This window comes from Aotus nancymaae, unplaced genomic scaffold (assembly GCF_030222135.1).
Source record: "Aotus nancymaae isolate 86718 unplaced genomic scaffold, 86718_ANA_hifiasm-v0.15.2.pri h1tg000267l, whole genome shotgun sequence".
Lineage (NCBI taxonomy): Eukaryota > Metazoa > Chordata > Mammalia > Primates > Aotidae > Aotus > Aotus nancymaae.
Genome location: NW_026988682.1, coordinates 381,341 through 402,275, shown reverse-complemented (window position 1 = coordinate 402,275; position 20,935 = coordinate 381,341). Strand labels below are relative to the sequence as shown.

The following is a 20,935-nucleotide window of genomic DNA, read 5'->3' as shown; positions in this document are numbered from 1 at the left end:
TATAAATCTTAAAGGTAACAATTTCAAATGTCATATGAATAGTCACAAGCTTCAGTGAGTACCTGGTAAGAGTCATAAAAACTAGCCCAGAACAGAAACTTCAAGAAATACAATGCGCGGTGAAACCACACAGCCTTCACCCAGCCAAACTGTTAGATCAGTGAACCAAAAATAAACTTCTGCAATATCAAACTTCTTGCACTTCCTTCTTTCCCTTAGCTCGACTGCGTCCAGGAGGGGAGAAATGTGTCTGGGCTCAAACTCCATTATGGCAGAGACACTTAGGGGTCTCTACGCTCGAGCGATCCCCACATCTACCCGATTTATTTTTTAAATGAAGCTCAAATATTTTGAGCTGCATACGCTGGAGGGAGGAGAACACAGGGCGAAAGAGAAAGGGCAGAAGGATGACAAGCAGAAGGACACAGCAAGAAATGGCCAGAATGGTGGAAAAAGATGGCAGGTGGAAACCACGGGTCCAGGAAAACAAAGTATTAACAATATCACAGGCGATAGTGTCATCCCACAGAAGATCCTGGCATGAAAAATCAATAGCATGAATTTGTTGTTGAAGCTTGAGAACATCAAGGGACAAGTTATTATGACTCCAAATAGCTTGTAAGTGGGCCTTGACTAAAGGCCAACACCATTCAGTGTCATTATAAGGTGTATTGGTAACACAGATATATTTAAAATCAACATGGCAGTGTAGTAGCAGGCGAGATTGCATATTGTACACTTTATCTCCCAAAACGGTAACAGTTTGCTTCAAAGCATTAAGTTTGACTTCTAATTTTTTAACAATATCAATTTGAGTACCTATGGAAACAGAAATAGTTTGAGCCAAATGGTTAACATAGGTAGCAGTTTGAACACTGTGAGCTAGACTAACTGCAGCTGTAGCAGCAGTAGCTACAATAGAAATAGCCAAAATACTAGCAATGAGAAGACCAATAAAACGTTTGGGATGGACAATGAGGTCCCAAATTTGATGGAGGATGTGCATGCTGTGTTCATCATACCAATAACCAGAGATGTTAATGGGAAGCATAACATAAGGAGCTTGATGTACAATCATAATAACAGAAGTAGGAAATACAGTTGAATCAATACAGTTAGTAAGAACATAGTTGGGACAAGTTATAAAATAATGTCCACTTTTCTCAACTATAGATGTATTCCCAAATAGAATAGCATAAGGAGAGGCTACACAAGCCTGTTTATAAATGATTTGTAGGTCAAAATAGCCAACATGGCTATGAACATTATAGTCGGAGTTTTTGAAATTTCCTTTGAGTTCACAAGTTGGGATGCTTCAATGCAAAAACTCTTCATCTGGCCCCAGGTAGGCAAGGGAAGACATTGGGTGTTCTGTGACACTTTCTTTGGTGGCGTCGAGCTGGAGGTGGTGGTGTTAGACGCAGCCGTCTGAAGCTCGGGATCAAGGTTCTGGTTTTTCCCATTGACAGGAGGTTCATGTTTCACCAACCGCTCCGGTACCCACAACGGGCTTTCAGCAGATCTAGGGAAAACACAAACATGTCCTCGTCCCCATATTAGGACGGGATCAGGTCCATTCCACTTGTTAGTTAAGACATCCTTCCACAGCACCTCAGCTTGTGCTCTGGGACTAGAATGCCAAAAACACTCAGCAGCAGAATGTCTTTCTGGATCAAAAGTCAAAAAATTTAAAATATATAGAGCATGTCTAAGCCAAGTATGAGGAGTCTTATGTAAATCAGCTCCTGACTCACCCTGTTTTATTTCTTGAAAAGTTAATTTTAAAGTTGCAAGAGCACGTTCTACAATTTCTTGTTTTTGTGGATTGTAGGGTATACCTGTATGATGTTGAATATGAAACTGAAAGCAAAAATGATTAAATCGTTTGCTGGTGTAAGCAGGAGCATTATTTGTTTTAAGGATTTTAGGAGGGTCTGAAATAGAAAAGACCAATAAGCAATGGGCTATAACACCTTTAACAGCTTCACCTTTATGAGCAGAAGCCACTAAAAAATGAGAAAAAGTATCAATAGTTACATGAATATATTGAAATTTACCAAAAAGTGTAAAATGAGTGACATCCATTTGATATACATGGCCACTCGGTAGTCTTCAAGGATTAACTCCATAATGAAAAGGAACTGGCAAGTGAGGAAGACATGCAGAGCATTGTTTAACAATTTGTCAAGCCTGTTATCGAGTAATTTTAAATTGTAAATGAAGACTGTGAGCATTTTGATGATGCAAAGCATGAGATGCCTGTGCCTGTTGAAGAGGAGTTAACACTGGAAAAAATAGAATGAGCAAGAAGATCAGCCTGTTGATTTCCTTCACTAAGAGGTCCTGGCAGATTAGAATGAGCTCGAATGTGACCTATAAAAAAGGGATGAGAGTGCTGTTGAAGAGATTCCTGCAGAGGGATTAAAAGGTGAATGATAGAGGAGGAATCAGTTGAGCACAAGGGAGCAGACTCTAAGTGCTGAACAAGTTGAACAATGTATTGGCTATAAGAGTAAATGTTAAGAGGAACATTCCAATGAGATAAATTGCACTGCAAGGAGTTAAACTCATTGGGCTGAGGTTTCCTGAGTCTGAAAAGAAAAAGGTTATTAACTGAGCCAGCAGCAATGTCAGATGAAGATTCATCCGTGAAAGCAGGGGTGCTTGTGTTAAAGGTGTCTTGACAAAGACCTGAGGAAAAATGAGCAAATTAAGAGTATAAAATTGCAAACTTTTATCACTGGGAAGATGACAACTAATGTTTCTGGGAAATCCAGTAAAAGTAATTTGCCAAGTTTTTGAGAATTGCCAAAGCCAAGTTTGTTGAGGGCCTGAATAAGGAACAATTTTTGGAGGCTCGTATCCAAACAGAGTAAGGGAACGAGTCCTGCATTTAGCAACCAAAGCTGCAACTAAATCATAATAAGGAGTTACTACCTTTCCATGACTAGCAGGGAGGTGTAGCCATTTTAATATCCCCTGCTGCTGAAAACACCTGTGGGTGTGTACTGTGTACGTAGCACACAAAAGTTCCAGTGTGTCTTGTCTTGAATTCAATTTAATTTTTGTTCTGCCAAGGCTTTTTGAACAATCTGGAGTGTTTGTATGGCTTCAGGAGTACGCTGGCATGGGGAAGCAGGGTTGGAAGGTCCCCTTAAAATATCAAATAAGGGTTTTAAGTCTCCGGTGGTAAGTTTGAGACTAGGTCTGATCCAATGTAAATCACCTAAAAATTTTTGAAAATCATTGAGAGTTTTTAATTGAGAGGTATTTAATTTTGGAATTTCATAAGATATTTTTTGTGACTCAGTTACTCATCCTAAATAGTGATAAAGAACAGAAGATTGGATTTTCTCTGGAGCAACCACAAGGCCAACATTAGTCAAACATTTCTGCAATTGCACAAAAGGGGACGGCAGAAGAACATCAGTCGAAGTAGCAATTAAAATATCATCCATATAGTGAATAAGAAGAATGTCAGGATATTGTTGTCAGACTGGAAGAATAGCCTTTGCAACAAAAGTCTGACAAAGGGTGGGGCAGTTAGCCATGCCCTGAGGCAACACTACCCATACATATCTATCCCAAGGTTGTTCATAATTAGTAGATGGAATACTAAAAGCAGACCTTTTACAATCTTGTGGGGCAAGAGGTATGGTAAAAAAGCAGTGTTTTAAATCAATAACAACAAATTTCCATTTTTGAGGTATTACCACATTGAAGACATTTTTGGTTGCTGCGCTGATAGTGAGCATTGCTCATTTGATCTTTAACATAAGCAGTTACAGACATACCGGCTTGAGCTGTGGACATAGCCAGCCCCTGCTGATAGGCAGACCCTATATCGGCACACAAATGAATGTAATCAGCAAGAATGCCTTTTTTCTTCCATGGCCAAATGGCTGCTTGACAGGCTGGATTAACATTTTCAAATGCCAATTGTTTAACTAACAAAGTGCCAGCCTTTCCATCCTGAACCAGCCTGCCTACTGCCTGTATAAGGTGGGACACAAAATCTTGATATGGCTCATCAGGTTCCTGCTTAATTTTTGCCAACTACTCCGTTTTAACCTTGGTTGCCGGGAGCTGCCTCCAAGCCTGCAAGGCTAACGTGTTAATCTGCCCATAGGCTATTTCAAGGAGTTGTGCTTGTAAATGAAGATCTTCAAACTGACCCTTGCCAGTAAGCATATTAAAAGAAACTGGCATTTGATGAGTATGATTTCTTTGTGCCTGATTAAAGCACGATTATCATAATTAGCTCTCCAAAGGAGATAATCTCCACCTGAGAGACAAGCTTTTGTAAGGTGGCCCCAATCATGCGGGGGTAAGGCTTTTTTAGCCAAATCTTCTAATAAAGAAATAGTACAAGGGGCAGTAGGGCCATATTGAGCAACAGTCTCTCTTAATTCTTTCAAAGTTTCAGGTAGGATAGGCAGATATTTACAGACTATTTGTCCCTGAGCATTTTGAACTTCTATAATAGGGAAAAGTGAAGGGAATATACTATTTACATTAGCAAATTCTTTCTTATTAAACAATAAAGCATGAGTTAGGGGAGTCATTGAAACAGCATCTGTGGCTTGTTAAGTTATAGGCACACTCCCAGTAGAATAGCTTCCCGCACCCATTTCATTTCCTTGTACTACAGGAAAGCACTGATGATTAGAGATAGCGCGGGAGCACAGTGAAAGTAAATCCTGAAACTGATGAGCAAGATCAGGAGGCGAAGTAAATGTAAACAGACCAGGGACCCACTGAGTGGCAGTCTTGGTTACAGGCTGTTGAACAATGACTTCTGTTAAGGGAGACAAATCATCTGTATGTTGGCACTCACTGTGGGAGCTGAGAGAGCGTTGGTCAGAAGCGTCATCTTGCTGCGCTGGATGAGGCTCCCGGCATACGAATGTAACACAGTAGGAGATAAGGTAGGAGCAGGATGTGAAATGGATGTGGTAGAAGTATAAGGTTGCACAGAAGGGAGAGAAGTCTGAGAAGGACAAACGCAACCCTGGAGTTTACTCCAAACAGAAAGTAAAATTTCAGACTGAGGTAAAGACTTAGTATAGAAACAAAACTGATCAATCTTTTCATCAATGACAAGCCAAGCGGCTTCATCTAGAAATCGACCCTCAGGTACCCAGGGACAAATTTCATGAATAATGTGCACAAATTCCTCCAGTTTTCTGTTTAACATTATGACCATGAGACTTAATCATAGACTGTAACAACTGAATAAATATGTTATGCTCCTTTGACTCAATATTCCCCATGTTTTTACTCCAGATTGAAGACTTGAATTAAAAACCAAAACTTACATATACAAGATTAAAAATTAACCAAAAACTCGCTTATTGAACACCGGCACCACATAATTGAATTGAGCATCACTTTGATATCCCGTGTCCAGGCCACACATCGTGGTCGCAAGATGTTGTGGTCCGTGAAATCGGCATGTCTACCAGGGGTCTCTTGACCAGCAAGACGGTCCCAATACCTGGAAGAGAGACTGCGTGGAAAAGAGAGATAGAATAGAATGGGGTCTGGAGGACTGACGAGGACTGCCCAAGTCAGCAATTAATTTTGTGCACAGGGTCTCATTATATACCCTTTAGCCTGCAGTGGCTGACGTCAAGTATCTTAGTGAGGTTACTACAACAAAGGAGAAGGGAAAGTTACAACATCGCAAGCCTGAGGTTTAAGACAAAACTAGAAAAAGGAGAAGCATACAATCAACTGTCATAAAGGTTGATCAAGAAGTCATAAAACAAACAGGTGACCTTTTCTACTTATCCGATAATCAAAAACACAGAAACAAGATCACATTTTACAACGGTCAAACCAAGGTATAAATCTTAAAGGTAACAATTTCAAATGTCATATGAATAGTTACAAGCTTCAGTGAGTACCTGGTAAGAGTCATAAAAACTAGCCCAGAACAGAAACTTCAAGAAATACAATGGGTGGTGAAACCACACAGCCTTTACCCAGCCAAACTGTTAGATCAGTGAACCAGACATAAACTTCTGCAAAATCAAACTTCTTGCACTTCCTTCTTTCCCTTAGCTCAACTGCATCCAGGAGGGGAGAACTGTGTCTGGGCCCAAACTCCTTTATGGTGGAGACATTTGGGGTCTCTACAATGGAGCGATCCAAATTTTGTTTTACTTGTCTGTGTCTTTAATGGATTCAAAATAGACGTAAATGCAATTAAACAGAATTAAGCATTTATAAAATATAGGAATTTATATGATTTTATTTCTGGTAATTGTAAAAAACATTATATATAGGTAATATACACATTTCTTAAATAGAAAATACTTGCAAAACAACTACATAACATACCAGAAAACAATCAAATCCCTCAATATTCTGATGTTGCCCAAGTCCAGAACTGGTTGTTAAAGGAGGGCACTGAATCTATCAAGGACCAGGAAAGTCATTTGGGTATGATAGGTAGAAAACTAGAACAATTTGAACGCACAGCAGAACAACGCCTATACATGATGAATAGAGAAGAAAGACAACAACGGGAATACACAAAAAGAAAACTTACTCTTCGTAGAAAAACTGAAGAGGAATGGAAGACAAAAGAGATGGTACTTCTGACAAAGATGGTAGAAGATGTTAAAAGGGAAGAGAGGATAGAAGAACTGTCTGACCCGCCCGGACCCTCATAACTTGGACCCCAAGGGGCGACCGAGTTCGACCAGATGAAAGAGGAGTTCAGGCTTTATTGGAGAATCTCCGGGCGGACTGGACTCGTGCCGGGGGAAGAGTCAGCAGTCTCGCACCGGCTTTCTTTGTTCTGCGGCTTTTATAGAGGTAGAGTGACTGGGGGAGTGGGAAAGCTGGCGTGTCGGGTGGCGATTGGGTAGGTGGGATGTCGCACGGGAAGTTTACTGGGCAGGGGTTAGTTGGGCGGGAAGCTGCTGGAGAGCTGACGGGTCAGGCCTGTTACTGGGCAGAAAAGGAAGAGGGGCCTTTTAAGTGGAGAAGCCGAGAGTACTCTCTATGTGGCTGGGACCTGGGTGGGGTGAGAGGGGGGCCCGAGGGTCTCCTGCCAGACAAGAACGGCACAGAAACAGAGAAGAGTCTACGGCCATACCACCCTGAACGCGCCCGATCTCGTCAGAAACAGAGAAGAGAGTGACAGGTAGAAACAACACCTTCTAGCGAAAAAAATGGCCCATCATTTACCACAAATGCAAGATAATGGCGTTAACAGAAAAGATACGGGGGGAAATACATTGAAGTACAAAGGTCAAGATGGAACACATGGTGAATCTTCTCTAAAGAATAAAAGGAAGACTTCTGAAGGTATCATATTAGTTTATCCTGCTGGAGACCAGAATACATATGAAGAAATATCTGGAAATACAGCAGCTGCTGCTCATCAGAATCAAAATAGTCCAGAGAATTTTATGGAAAAAACCTCAACTTCTGCTGTTCAGGCAAATGAACAGGATAATGGTATAAATCAAAAGAGAGACGGGATATCTAAACACTCAAGTATTGTCGATGATAGAGGAGTAACATTTCAGGCCAAGGTTCAATTATTTCAGCTCAGGTGTCACCCACAAGAAATTTATGCAGACTTTCACCGGCATTTTTGGATCCTTCAAAAGAAGAGGGGACAAATGCTAATTGTAATGGAAAACCAACCAAGAGATCAAGCTATCTCTACAAATCAGGACCTCAGGCTCAGGCTACAGACCCGGGTGTATTTTCTTCTCCTGTTAACACAAATATGCAACAGAACTCACCGCAAAATTGCTTGCAAAAAAAAAGTAACTTCTGAAGAAATGAATATTATAACGCGGAATATAATGACCTGGGTTGTGCCTACAGTGACTAGTATATTGTACCCATCAATCACAAAGTATGAAGAAAGATTGACAAATAATACATACCCAGCATCTGATAACTCCATCCTCTCTTCAGATAGTTCAAGTTTCTGTAGCACATGCAGTGAAGACTTTACATATTTAACCTATATATCTTCAACAACTAAAACATTTCAGGCAGAACCCTGTGCATTTGCAGTTGACCTGTCAGTAAGGAGACCGACCACACCGATACAACCTTCTCCTGCACATAAGGAAAGAATTGTTGTGGGGAAAACGTATCATTCAAAAGGACAATCTATAACCTCTACACTTAAATATAATAAAACCAAAGTGCTATGTTAATATCCTAAGCTCAGAAGTTGTAAATCAGACAGTCATCTTTTAGCATCATTTGAAACAAGCACAACAAAGTGTAAGGATGCTACTACTGAAACAGAGAGCCTAGGGAGAGTTTATCGATTTGTGATAAAAAAGCAAAAGTCATAGGTGAAATGAAGAATTTAAAAAACGTTTTTCTTAACTTTAAATGTCACTTGAAAGAGAAAACTGAAGTGATTTTAGAAAGCATTTTTCACGAAATAATGTCTGATTTAACCCAGGCCATTCACTCTCTCTCTTCTGTTACTGCTGAAGTTTTTGTTGAACAATGTGAATGTGAAAAAGAAGACTTGCCCTCCAATGTTGATGTTTGCTCAGTTGCTTCTGAGATTGTGGAAAATATGCTTGAGAAGAGTCTGCTGTGGAGAAAAAATGTGTTGAGATATTTTCACAAGAAGATGTACCAGTCAACATTGAACCAAGCTTAATAGCCAGTGATGAACATCCCCCATCATCAAATAAAAAACCTTTGACGGATTCAATGCCTCATACTTTAGACCCAATGTATGATATTGCAGAGGACATGGTGCACACCATTTGAGAAAAGTTGAGGCCTCTTACTTCTAAGCAAAATGAATTACTTCATCTTAAAGATTCAACTAAGCTTTCCTGCCAGCAACATAAGACAGACCCAGTATGCATGTTCCTTCAGAGAGCTGGCAAAAATAAATCTAGTTTTGAATCTGACAAAGCTAGTTTAATTGTCAGTGAAGAAATACAAAATTTACTATCAAATATTTTTCCCCAATCCTCTTTGGTTGGTTATACAGGGGAAGCAATTAGTGCTATACTAGGTTATATACAAACTGAACTAAATAATGAGAGAATTATTGCATCTGAAGAAACAGTAGTACTCCTTCAGCTACTTGATGATATCCTTGTTCAGCTCCATCAAGAACCAGCAAAGGAAAATTTTCAAAAAAGTAGACAACCTAGAATGAGTAGTTCTTCTGACACCAAAGAAAAGTACAGACTCACTGGCACTAGATTATCTAATAGTCCTAGATCTAGAAGTCCATTTCTAACTATAAATGTTCCAGGCATGGTTCTTTATTCTGAAGATGAGGAGATAGACAATATTGTAAAAAATGTGCTTGATTCAACTTTCAAAGATGAAAAAGTAAAATCACAAGAACAGATTCCTAATGATTCATTTACAAAGGGAAACACTGGTTTTAAATACAAAAGAAATATCAAACCACCTACAAAGCCTGTTTCTAGAAGCCAAGTTACATTTCCTGATTGGGAATTAAAGACTGAGCCACCATCTCTTAATCATAAAGATACTTTAAAGAAAAAACTTTGTTTGAATAAAGTTATTTCAACCTTCAGCCAAGACCAAAAGCATCAAATACACAAGGCTTCAGAAAACACAGTCACAAGTGTTTTAAAAGAAATGCTCAAGGACATATCTTCTGTTTCTCCTGGTCACTTAGACAGCAAAACTGGCAATGAAGCTTCAGTTCTTGTTTAACAAAAGCCTCAAGGACGGTCACATCAAGAATGGATAGACCAGCTGTTTTCTGTTTCAGAAATCAATACAGTGGCTCAAGAAATAAGAGATTCTGTGTTAAACATACTTCATAAGGCACCAAACTACATTTCCAATACCACTAAAAGTTACATTTCATCAACAGTTCATCAGACTTCCTTAGATAGTTCTGACACTGCATACAGAGTCAAAGAAGCACCAAATAAATGTTAATTAAAAACATGGTTTGTCAGTGAAAAGAAAATGCAATATTTATCTTCATTCGATATGGATTCTAAAAAGTCTTCCTGGTTAAAATCTGGAAAAAGTGAACTTAAACCTGTAGATGACATTAATGATAAGATCATTCATAAAAGATGGAAGTATTTTATTTGTCCAAAATTGCATATGGGCTTCAAATCTTCACTACAACCTCAACTTAGTAAGTACACAGCTAAAATAGAGAACATTGTTGTATGTGCTATACAGAATCAACTGGAACTCCATAAGAAAAACATAAATCTTATGGAGATTGACCATACCAAATCCCTTACAGCTAATACTAATAAAGAATTAGAATCTCTTGTCACAAGTATTGATGATGACATTTTGGCAAGTCCATTATTAACACGTATTTATGATATGTTATCCAGCAAAAATGCAGATCAAAGAAACATTTCACTTTCTTCATGTATGCCAAAGTCTGTAAATGACAGTGTTGATGAAAAAAGCATTTTGCCAAATAGGCAGGATAAAAAATCTTTTCACAAATACATGGCAACCCCTTGTGCTCTCCACAGTGCGAATGATGAAAAAGATATTCAAAATAATGCAAAATTGGAAGTGTTAGACAGAATTGGGGAAACACTACATGAAATGTTAAGCAAGCTCCTAGGAAGCCAAGAGACAGTACCAATAAGAATCAGAAAATGGCTGCTGCATTGCAGTCTAATATTCAGTTAATTTCCAAAGCAATTTTTGATTATCTCCTTACAAAATTATCTGGGGTTGACATGGATACCAGTTTTGCAAGTTGTGGATTAAAAGCCATTTCAGAGTCTCTTGACATTGACATCCCATCATTTACTTCAATTATTGAGAAAATGGCCAAATCCACCAAAATAATCTCCAGCACAGTCTCCAGAATAGTTCAGGAGGGCAATAAAGAGGGGACTCAAAGCAAAGCAAAACCTGTTGCACCTGTGTCTTCCAAAGCAGAGAACACAAAAGAAATGCATCCAAATAAACTGAGAACTGTAGCTTCAGACATTCTTAATATGGTTTTTGCTAAACTGAAAGGGTTTGCCAATGGATATTTAGAAATTTTCGATGCTATTAATGATGAAAAAAAGAAAAGCAATAAGATGGGCTGGGAATGTGAAAGCACCAATATTTCCAGAGAGACACATGAAGAATCATTTCTGTCTGCTTTATACATGCCTACAAAGAAGGTATCAAGTGCTATCTTGAAGGCTATTCAAACAGAATTAAATGTGACCTCATCAGACTTGAAGACAAGTGTAAAAACCCCACCACCTGAGACTAAGATTCTTACAGATGTAGTCAAACTAATTTTAGATGCAGTATCTTCAGATATGTTAAATGAAACTGAATCTGAAGAGGGAAGCATTGAAACTTATTGATACAGGCCAATATATGGAAGTCTTCCTGGAGGAGCTGTATCAGATTCATTTCTAGAAGATGATGCATATACAGAGAAGGAAACTATTGATGATAGGTCACTACAAAGAGAAGAAATGAAAACACATTCTCTTAAACAATGGGCTCTAGAAAAAACCTTAAACAAAACTGAAGTAAAACTCAAAGAACCAAATATATCTCCAATTGCTCCCATCATAAGAAATATTTTGAATGAAATTTTTCCAAGTACTTTAATCAATCAATTAAATGTGCTTTGTCTCTCCCACTCTGATTTTAATGGCATGCCTTACAATGTTGATGAGCCAATTGCCCAAACATCTGTACAATGTATGGATAAAATGATAGATCCTTTAATTTCTGAAGCAGATATAACTATAGTAACAGAAAGTATTGTTAACACTGTATTTCACAAACTTTATTCAGCTGCCATGACAGAAAGAAATGTATGGAAAAATAGGTATGAAACTATCAATTTTTAAGCTAATGTTTCTTTTCATGAACACAGCTATGAAGGAAAGTCCTCTGTCTTGGATAAAAATCCATGCACTTTTCAGTCTAGATTCAGTGTTGCTGACAAAGAGGCAAAGGTAAATGTAGCTGAAGATATTGTACAGGCAATATTAACAAATTTGGAAACGTTTGCTACTTCCAAAGTAAAATCTGTATTTTGTTCCCAAGTCAACTTTACAGCCCAAATGGCCTTACCTATTCAACAAGATCAGAGTACACTGAGCAAAGCATTATCAGCCAAAGATCCATATTCTGATGAGCAATTTTCCTATTGCTCAGTAGATCATACTAAGTCAGGAGAGACCAACTTGTGCCAACTGTCTTTGTCTAAATTAAATACTTATGCACAACAAGTGGCTAGAAAAAATTTACAAGAAATTAAACATGAATTAGATAAAGAAAAAGAAAATCGAGAGAGAGATCCAAGATGGCAGATCACTAGCAGCTTGGGCTCCTAGCTCCCAGTGAAAGCGCAGAGAACAAGAGGACGCCACACTTTCAGACGAATATTTGTTGCTCACGGACCAGGAGATTCCCAGCAGAGGAGCCCCACGTGTCGCCAGGGCGACTCTTGTGGCCGGCGCGGCGGTTTTGCTGCTGTCTTAGCGCGCCAGTTTTTGGTGCAGAGTCCGGAGATTCCTGGGCGGAAAAGCACCATCAATCTTAACACCGCTGTTTTGGCCGGCACAGTGGACTGCTCAGATTTCGGTGCTGGGAATCAACAAGTTGGACGTCTGCTCAGAGACCTAGTTAGAAAGTCGGTAATTTCAAAGACAACAGATGGATAAATATATAATGAAGGGAAGAAATCAGCGTAAAAAGGCAGAGAATACTCAAAATCAGAATGCCTCTCCCTCTACAAGGGATCGCAATTCCTCATCAGTAACGGAACAATGCTTAATAGATTACGAGTGTGTTCCAATAACAGAAGCAGGCTTCAAAACATGGGTGATAAAAACCTTCTGTGAATTAAAAGAACTTGTTCTAACCCATTGCAAAGAAACTAAGAACCTTGAAAAAAGGTTTGACGAAATGTTAACGAAATGGACAACTTAGAGAGGAATATAAGTGAATTGATGGAGCTGAAAAACACAACACGAGAACTTCACAAAGCATGCACAAGTTTAAACAGTCGAATTGATCAAGTAGAAGAAAGGACATCAGAAGTCGAGAACCAGCATAGTGAAATGAAACGAGAAGACAAGATTGGAGAAAAAAGGATGAAAAGGAATGAGCAAAGTCTCCAGGAAATATGGGACTATGTGAAAAGACCTAATTTACGTTTAATAGGTGTACCTGAATGTGATGAAGAGAATGAATCCAAGTTGGAAAATACTCTTCAGGATATCATTCAGGAAAATTTTCCCAACCTGGCAAGGCAGGGTAATATTCAACTCCAGGTAATACAGAGAACACCACAAAGATATTCTTCAAGAAGACCAACCCCAAGGCACATAATTGTCAGATTTATTAGGGTTGAAATGAAGGAGAAAATACTAAGGGCAGCCAGAGAGAAAGGTCAGGTTCCCCATAAAGGGAAACCTATCAGACTTACAGCAGATCTCTCAGCAGAAACCCTACAAGCCAGAAAAGAGTGGGGACCAATATTTAACATCCTTAAAGAAAAGAACTTTCAACCCAGAATTTCATATCCAGCCAAACTAAGCTTTATAATCGAAGGAAAAATTAAATCCTTTGCGAACAAACAAGTACTTAGAGAGTTCACCACCACCAGGCCTGCTTTACGAGAGCTTCTGAAAGAAGCACTATACATATAAAGGAACAACCAATATCAGCCTTTCCAAAAATATATCAAAAAGAAAAGAACATTAACACAACGAAAAATTTACACTAACAGGCAAAACAGCCAGCTAGCATCAAATGCTAGTATTAAAGTTATATATATTCTAATTGGATAAAAAGCAAAAACCCATGGCTATGCTGCATCCAGATGCATCTCACATGCAACGATACACAAAGACTCAAAACAAAGAGAAGGAGGAAGATTTATCAACCAGAGAGTAAAAATAAACAAATAAAAAGCAGGAGATGCAATTCTCGCCTCTGATAAAGTAGACTTTAAAGTAACAGAGCAAAAGAGGCAAAGAAGGACATTACATAATGGCAAAAGGATCAATGTAACAAGAAGAGCTCACGATTTTATAGATCAACGATACAGAAAATTAACAAGGACATCCAGGACTTGAACTCAGACCTGGAACAAGTAAACTTAATAAACATTTATAGAACTCTCCACTTCAAATACATAAAACATACATTACCACCTCACACCTATTCCATAAGTGACTACATAATTGGAAGTAAATCACTCCTCAGTAATCGCATAGCATTTCATAGGTTTAAATGAAATATTGGTTGGCTGCTCGTTTGTTATTTTCTTCCCTTATTCCTTCCTGTTTACATCAAGTATAATTATTGGTATAAAAGAGGTTTTCAATACCCATTACTAAACTGCATTCTAGCCTGGGCAAGAAAGCAATACTCCCATTCTCTCTCTTTCTCTTCCTTTTTCCTCCTCTTCTTTATTCTTTTTCTTTCTTTAAAAAAAAAAAAAGAAAAAAGAAAATCATTTCTTAACTGACAACGTTGGGATTTCTAAAAGTATTGCTAAACAAGAATGAATGTTTTTACTTGGAGAATGTTTCTTCACAGGTAGAACACATTTTTCCTAGAGAAGGTATACTTAAAAAATTGACAAGTGTCAGAATCAAATGACAAGGTTAATGAAAAATGTAAGCTACTGATGATAGCTGAAAATATTTTGACTGAAATTTCAATAAAAGCAAAAGAATTTGCATATTCTCTTTCACTTTTAAATTTGCCACCTCTTGAGAATTGTGAAAGCAGGCTTTATCTTCAAGGAGCTTCTACTAGAGCTGAGGATAGCAAAGCACAAATTAATGTTTGGAAGAGAAATTGTTCAAATGCTATTTGAAAAATTACAGCTATGCTTTCTGTCCCAAATTTCCACTCCAGATAGTAAAAAGACTCTAGGAAACAGTAAGGAATACATTACTGCTAAAAGTAAATATAGTTTTCAAAACAAGCATAGCCTCAGCAGTTTACCAAAATCTATAACACAAAGATAAAAGACCAAATTTCTATGGGCTCTAGCAACTACACTGTTCAAGAGATTGTAGAAAGGGTTTTAAACATGTTAGAGTCATTTGTAGACTTGCAGTTTAAACCTATCTCCAAATATGAGTTTTCTGAAATTGTGACAATGCCTATAGAAAATCTTTTTTCTACCCAACAGAAACTATTAAACAAAAAAATGTTGCCAAAATTACAACCACTTGAAGTGTTCCCTGATGAATCGAAGTCAAATACTATTATTTTTAAGGAAAACATACAGGATATCCTTCTACGCGTTCATTCATTCCATTCAGAATTACTGACATATGCTGTTAATATCATCAGTGACATGCTTGCTGTAATTAAGAACAAGCTAGACAACGAAATAAGCCAAATAGAACCATCTTCAATTAGCATATTGAAAGAGAACACTGTAGCAAGTGAGATCATTGGCACACTAATACACCAGTGTATTCATTTCAATGAGCCTTTGAAACAAAATCCTTCAAAGGAAAGTTTATTCCATGGAGCTGAAAATGCCTACATTGTTAATCAGCTTGAATTAGCAACTAATATGAAAACATTCACCTCAGTTAAAGGAATGTAGTTTGGGGATTAATCCTTCACAAGTGAATATAACTGACTTTGTTTTGTTCAGATGAAGATATGAAAGAAAAGTACAGGGTTTTATCAAATTTACCCACCTCTGTCAGACCCTCTGTAGAAGACACATTTAAAATCTCAGAGCCCACGAAAAGACCCGATTCAGAAATGCCATCATGTTCTAGAACCAAAGAACAAGACCACAGCCCAGGGAAATCTAACTTTGGTCATTTTGAAGAGATCATGAAAGAAAATAACTCCTTCCCTGAAGGCAGTATCTCACAAAAGCTGTTTGGGAAAGCAAGCAGCTCCACAGATTCACAGTATCAACCAAAAAATAAACCTGGAATTTTTCCCGCTAAATTTTTAGAAGATATTATTACCAAGATTGTTAAAAAATTGATCTTTTCTTCCATACCAGAAACACAAATACAAGATAGAGGTCAAAATGTCCATGATGAGAAAAATCAAGCTAAACTCTATGACACTGCTATGAAACTCAGATCGTTTCACTGTTAAAGGAGTTTTCAGATGCTCAAATTAAGGTTTCCAGAACAGACACGGGGAATCAGTTTTTCCCACCTGTGGGAAAAGAGCCAACAACAGATGAAGCACCATCCAGCGTTAAGATAAAATCTGCAGATAAAATGCCACCTGTCGATAAAATGACTAAAACACCTTCTTCAGTTAAGATACCATCAACTGACAAAACATTGGTCAATAAAGTTGTTCACTCTTCTGTTTGTAATATTTTAAATGAATATGGCTCTCAAGACTCCATTTTTAAGAATATAAACAGTCATGGAGAAAATTTAGCAAGAAGACTAGTGCAGTGATAAATGAAATTTTTCAAGATCAGCTTAACTTGATATTTTGTGATGAGGTTTCAGTTTCAGCATGTTTGCCTCTGGAATCTAACTAAGGATGTTGTTAAAAAGTCCAAAAGTTGGCCCAAACAGCCAGCAAAGAATGTCAAACTTCATCACCATATACAATAATATTACCTCATAAATTTTTAGAGAATGTGATTTCTGCTCTTTTATCTAAAATTTTCTCAACAATATCCAGCACAAAAACAAGAAAACTTGAGGACAATTTGTTCACAGAACTGGATTTCTTTCAAATTAAGTTCGTAAGTGCAGTTGCAACAGAGATCTCCCAAAATAAACATATGATTATACAGTATGTAGAATCCTTACAATCTGATGATCATGAAATTACTCAGTTAGTGGTTCAGTCTGTTTATAACAATCTCTTGCCACAGTTTGGATCACAAGAGATCATACAAAATTGTGTGACCAGTGGATGCAAAATCCTTTCAGAAACCATAGTTGACTTGGTTCTACGAGAAGTGGCTGGCAATCAGTTACAGAGCTATTTTTGTGGAGGGCTGACTCCACATCAGTGTGTGGAAGTGGAAGACATGGTTGAAAATATCTTTAAAGATGTTTTCCAAACTACTGATGTGCCCTTACCTAAACCATCACATGCTCATAAGCTGTCTTATAATAGAAGAAATTGCTGTGAAATTTTTATCAAAGCTTTTATCTGTATTTCCAAACGTGCATAAAGAACCAAATCCTTAGAAACTGAAACGCTAAAAATAACTTCAAAAGTATTAAATTCAGTCCAAGAATTTATCTTCAAAAGTAAGATTAAACTTGTAACACCCACCAAGGAATCACCTACTGTACCTGTAGCTGATAATACAACTATTGAAAACATAGTTAATTCTGTTTTTACCAGTGTTTTAAAGCACTTTGGTTCTTTTACTTCATATTTAAAGATTTATTGGGTAAAGTAGCGTCCTCTCAGATACAATAAAGATTTTTATTGGTGAATGGTATTTCCAATTCTGAATTTCAACCTCAAGTAGAGGAAGAAGTATCAAATTCAGATTTAGTTCTGGAAGCTGTCAAAATTATGGAAAAAGTGACCAAAATTATTGATGAACTTAACTCTCAAGAAAAGTCTTCATCCAGAAAAGGTTTGATATTAGATGCCAAACTTTTAGAAGAGGTGTTGGCCTTGTTCTTGGCTAAACTAGTAAGGTTGCCAAGTTCCTCAAGCAAAGATGAAAAAAAACTTATCAAAGCCTGAGTTACATAAAATTGCATCTCAACTGACAAAATCTGTAACAGCTGAAATTTCCAGAAGTAGCATTAGTCTAATAGCTTCTGATCCTGAAAAACACTGTTTAAATCCAGAAAATACAGAAAGTGTTTATCAGGTTGTTAATTCTGTTTATAATAACATACTACAACAATCAGGAACCAACAAAGAATTTTATTATGATATAGAAGATACAAACACAGTCTTTCCTAAAAAAGTGGCTAGTTTAATTATTGATGAAGTTTCAAGTTTTCCATTAGACACAATTGGCTCAACAATTTCAAATGCTGATCTCTCTGGCGAGCTAGACAATAACAGAATTGTTCAAAAGGCACAAGAACATGCTATTAATATGATTCCTGAATTGGGGGAAGAACAGTTAGATCTCATCTGAAGAGGAATATCCTATTAAAATAGTTCCATATGTTGGGAAAAAACCAGCCAAAATAGATCCAAAAATTATAACACTTAGCAGTTACTTCTATAAAAACTCAACCTCCTAAGAAACTTAAGCAGGAGTGTTTGAAAAGAACTGGACTAAGCATAGCAGAACTGAGAAGAGCATCAGTAAGTGGGAGAAATTACTCCTCAGAATCACCTAATTTAGAAAATAGAAAGAGAGAAAGACATGCCTCATTAGATAAGACTCGAAGATTGGATGTAAAACCCTTAGTGGTAAGTGCAAAAGTAATGGCAGGAAAATGAGTGGATAGTGAGACATGGTTCTTCTGTGATTTCCTTCCTGGTGGGAGATGTTTGGGTCAGAGGGATGGATCTCTCATGGTTTAATGCTATCTTCATGATAATGAGTGAGTTCTCATGCTACTTGGTCATTTAAAATTGTGTGGCAACTGCCCCCAACTCTCTCTTGCCCCTGCTATCACCATGTGACCTGCCTGCTCCCCCTTTGCCTTCTGCCATGATTGGAAGCTTCCTGAGGCTTTCTTAGAAGCTGATGCCACTATGTTTTCTGTAAAACCTGCAGAACTGAGAGACAATTAAATGTGTTTTCTAATAAATTACTCAGTCTCAGGTAATTATAGCAGTGCAAGAGTGACCTAACACACACCAAAATTCTTAGCTTATCATGGTCTAAAACTTCTTTAATCTTCTTTACTCTTGCTTTTTTGGAAGAAATGATGGTCTCTTCCAACTCTGAAATTTTATTTTTAATCTGGGTTCTCATCGTTATATTAGCATATACTTGGTAGTCTTCATTCATATATAAATTATTGCCTGGGAAAAAAATTAAGTGAACAGACTAAAATAACATTAACTAAACTCAGTTAATTATCTATAGAATTATCTGCCACAAATCTTAGTTACAAGCTTTCTTTACTTGAGTCATTTATAACCACAGAGTGCAAGAAAGGAATATTTAAACTAAAACAAATACCACTGTCCTGTTCAAGGAAGGAAAAGCCATCCTAAAAACAAAACAATAAAGCAGCAGACACGGGCAACTCGGTTAAGGCATGTTATTTGCCCCAGTCTGGCTACCAATATTATCTATCTTCAACAAAGGGCACAGCAGAGAAGAGAAAGAAAGACCAGCCTGGCCAATGTGATGAAACCCTGTCTCTACAAAAAAATACAAAAATTAGCCAGACATAGTGGCACTCCTGTAGTCCTAGCTACTCGGGAGGCCAAGATAGGAGAATCACTGGAGCGTGGGAGTCAGAGGTTGCAGTGAGCCGAGACTGCATCACTGCACTCCAGCCTGGGTAACAGGGAGAGACTCTATCTAAAAAAAAAAAAAAGAAAGAAAAGAAAGTATGTATATTTAGATTTTTCTATAATTCCTTACCTAGGATTTTTGGAACATAGGTTACCCTGTCTCCTTCTGTCACAAAACGTTCAATATAAATGACAAAGAAGTCGTCATTTAATTATGTTAGATCTTGCTCTGACTTTTGGAGTAAGTTAGATTAGATTAATGTATATAAATGTAAAAAAGTGATGCATGCCAACAAATTTTTTTTATTTGACTTTATTTCTTTTAAAAATATTGCTAATATATAATTGATAATTGAAGATATTACTTAAATCAAAACTAGAAATCACAAGAAAATAGCTACATTATAATCAAACTACAGGAAAAGTGATTTAGACATTTGTTTTTAATATTTGCTATACCTTTATTTTCAGGCTGTTGGCAGTAATTCATTTCAGAATATAAGAAAGCCTGATATTACAAGGGTGGAGCTCTTAAAAGATGTGCAAAGCAAAGATCTTATTGTTCAATTAGTGGCTCATGATATTGATCGAGTGGATTTGAAAAATTACATAAATGAAGAACTCGATTCTGATGAAGATGAAGTTGTTTTAAGAGAGACTGTGGCAGAAGAAGGCTTCAAAGTATTTAAAGATCAAGTAAAAGAAGTCAAGAAGCCAGAAGAAAACAAAGCTTCTCCTAAGTCAACACGAAGCACTAGCAGACTGAAAAAGCTTTTGTCACTATTTAACTGTTGTCAGACCACAGCCAGTGCAAATATTGAAAGTACTGAAGCAACCTCAAATCAGGTAATAGAATCTAAGGAGACACATGTTAAAAGACCTGTTGCTGAGCTTGACATGGCCATAAAAAAAGCCATGTCTGAAACAGCCTCTTCATTTTGGGAGGAAAAGCCACTGTGTGAGGTAAGTGAGAAGCATGACAGTTAGTGACAAGAAAGGGGAGATAGCTTCACAAATATGGCCCAATAATGTATCTTAGTTAGTCAGAAAAGAATGAATTCAGTCTCAAGCCTGGTGATATTTACAGAATGAGGGAAATAATTACCAGGCACAGCTGTGAATCTCAACTGTAGGAAAGCAGATAATAGGGGAAATACTAGATTAATTAGAATCTCAAAGAAAAGAGAAAATGAAACCGTTAAGAAAAATGTAAACTAATTATTAAAAACAATTGGTTTCCACCCTTTTGTATTTTTGCTGGTAAGTACTCATTGAACATTTTGTGTGGCGAGCCTAATGCCACTAGAACAGCAGCAGCAGATTGACTCTGAGTAAGAGGAAGAAAAAAAGATCCACAGAGATTCAGACTGCTTAGGTTTGAATCCTGACTCTTAGTAGCTAGGTGACCTTTTGGTAAGCTATATAACCAACTTACCCAACCTTAACAAGATAATTTATATATTTTAAATATCACCCTTACAATTAGCCCATAATCTCTGCTATCAGCATGGTTAACATCTCTTGTTGCTGGCTCCAAACCCTCAAATGATGGTCTGGGTCTCAATGACCTTTTGAG

The 20,935-nt window shown here is 37.4% G+C and overlaps 1 pseudogene; it reads left to right on the top strand.

Annotated features, from left to right (window-relative positions):
* The first annotated feature begins 5,431 nt into the window (after positions 1-5,431).
* On the top strand, positions 5,432-20,346 carry LOC135268152 (fibrous sheath-interacting protein 2-like; annotated as a pseudogene).
* The last annotated feature ends 589 nt before the right edge of the window (positions 20,347-20,935 follow it).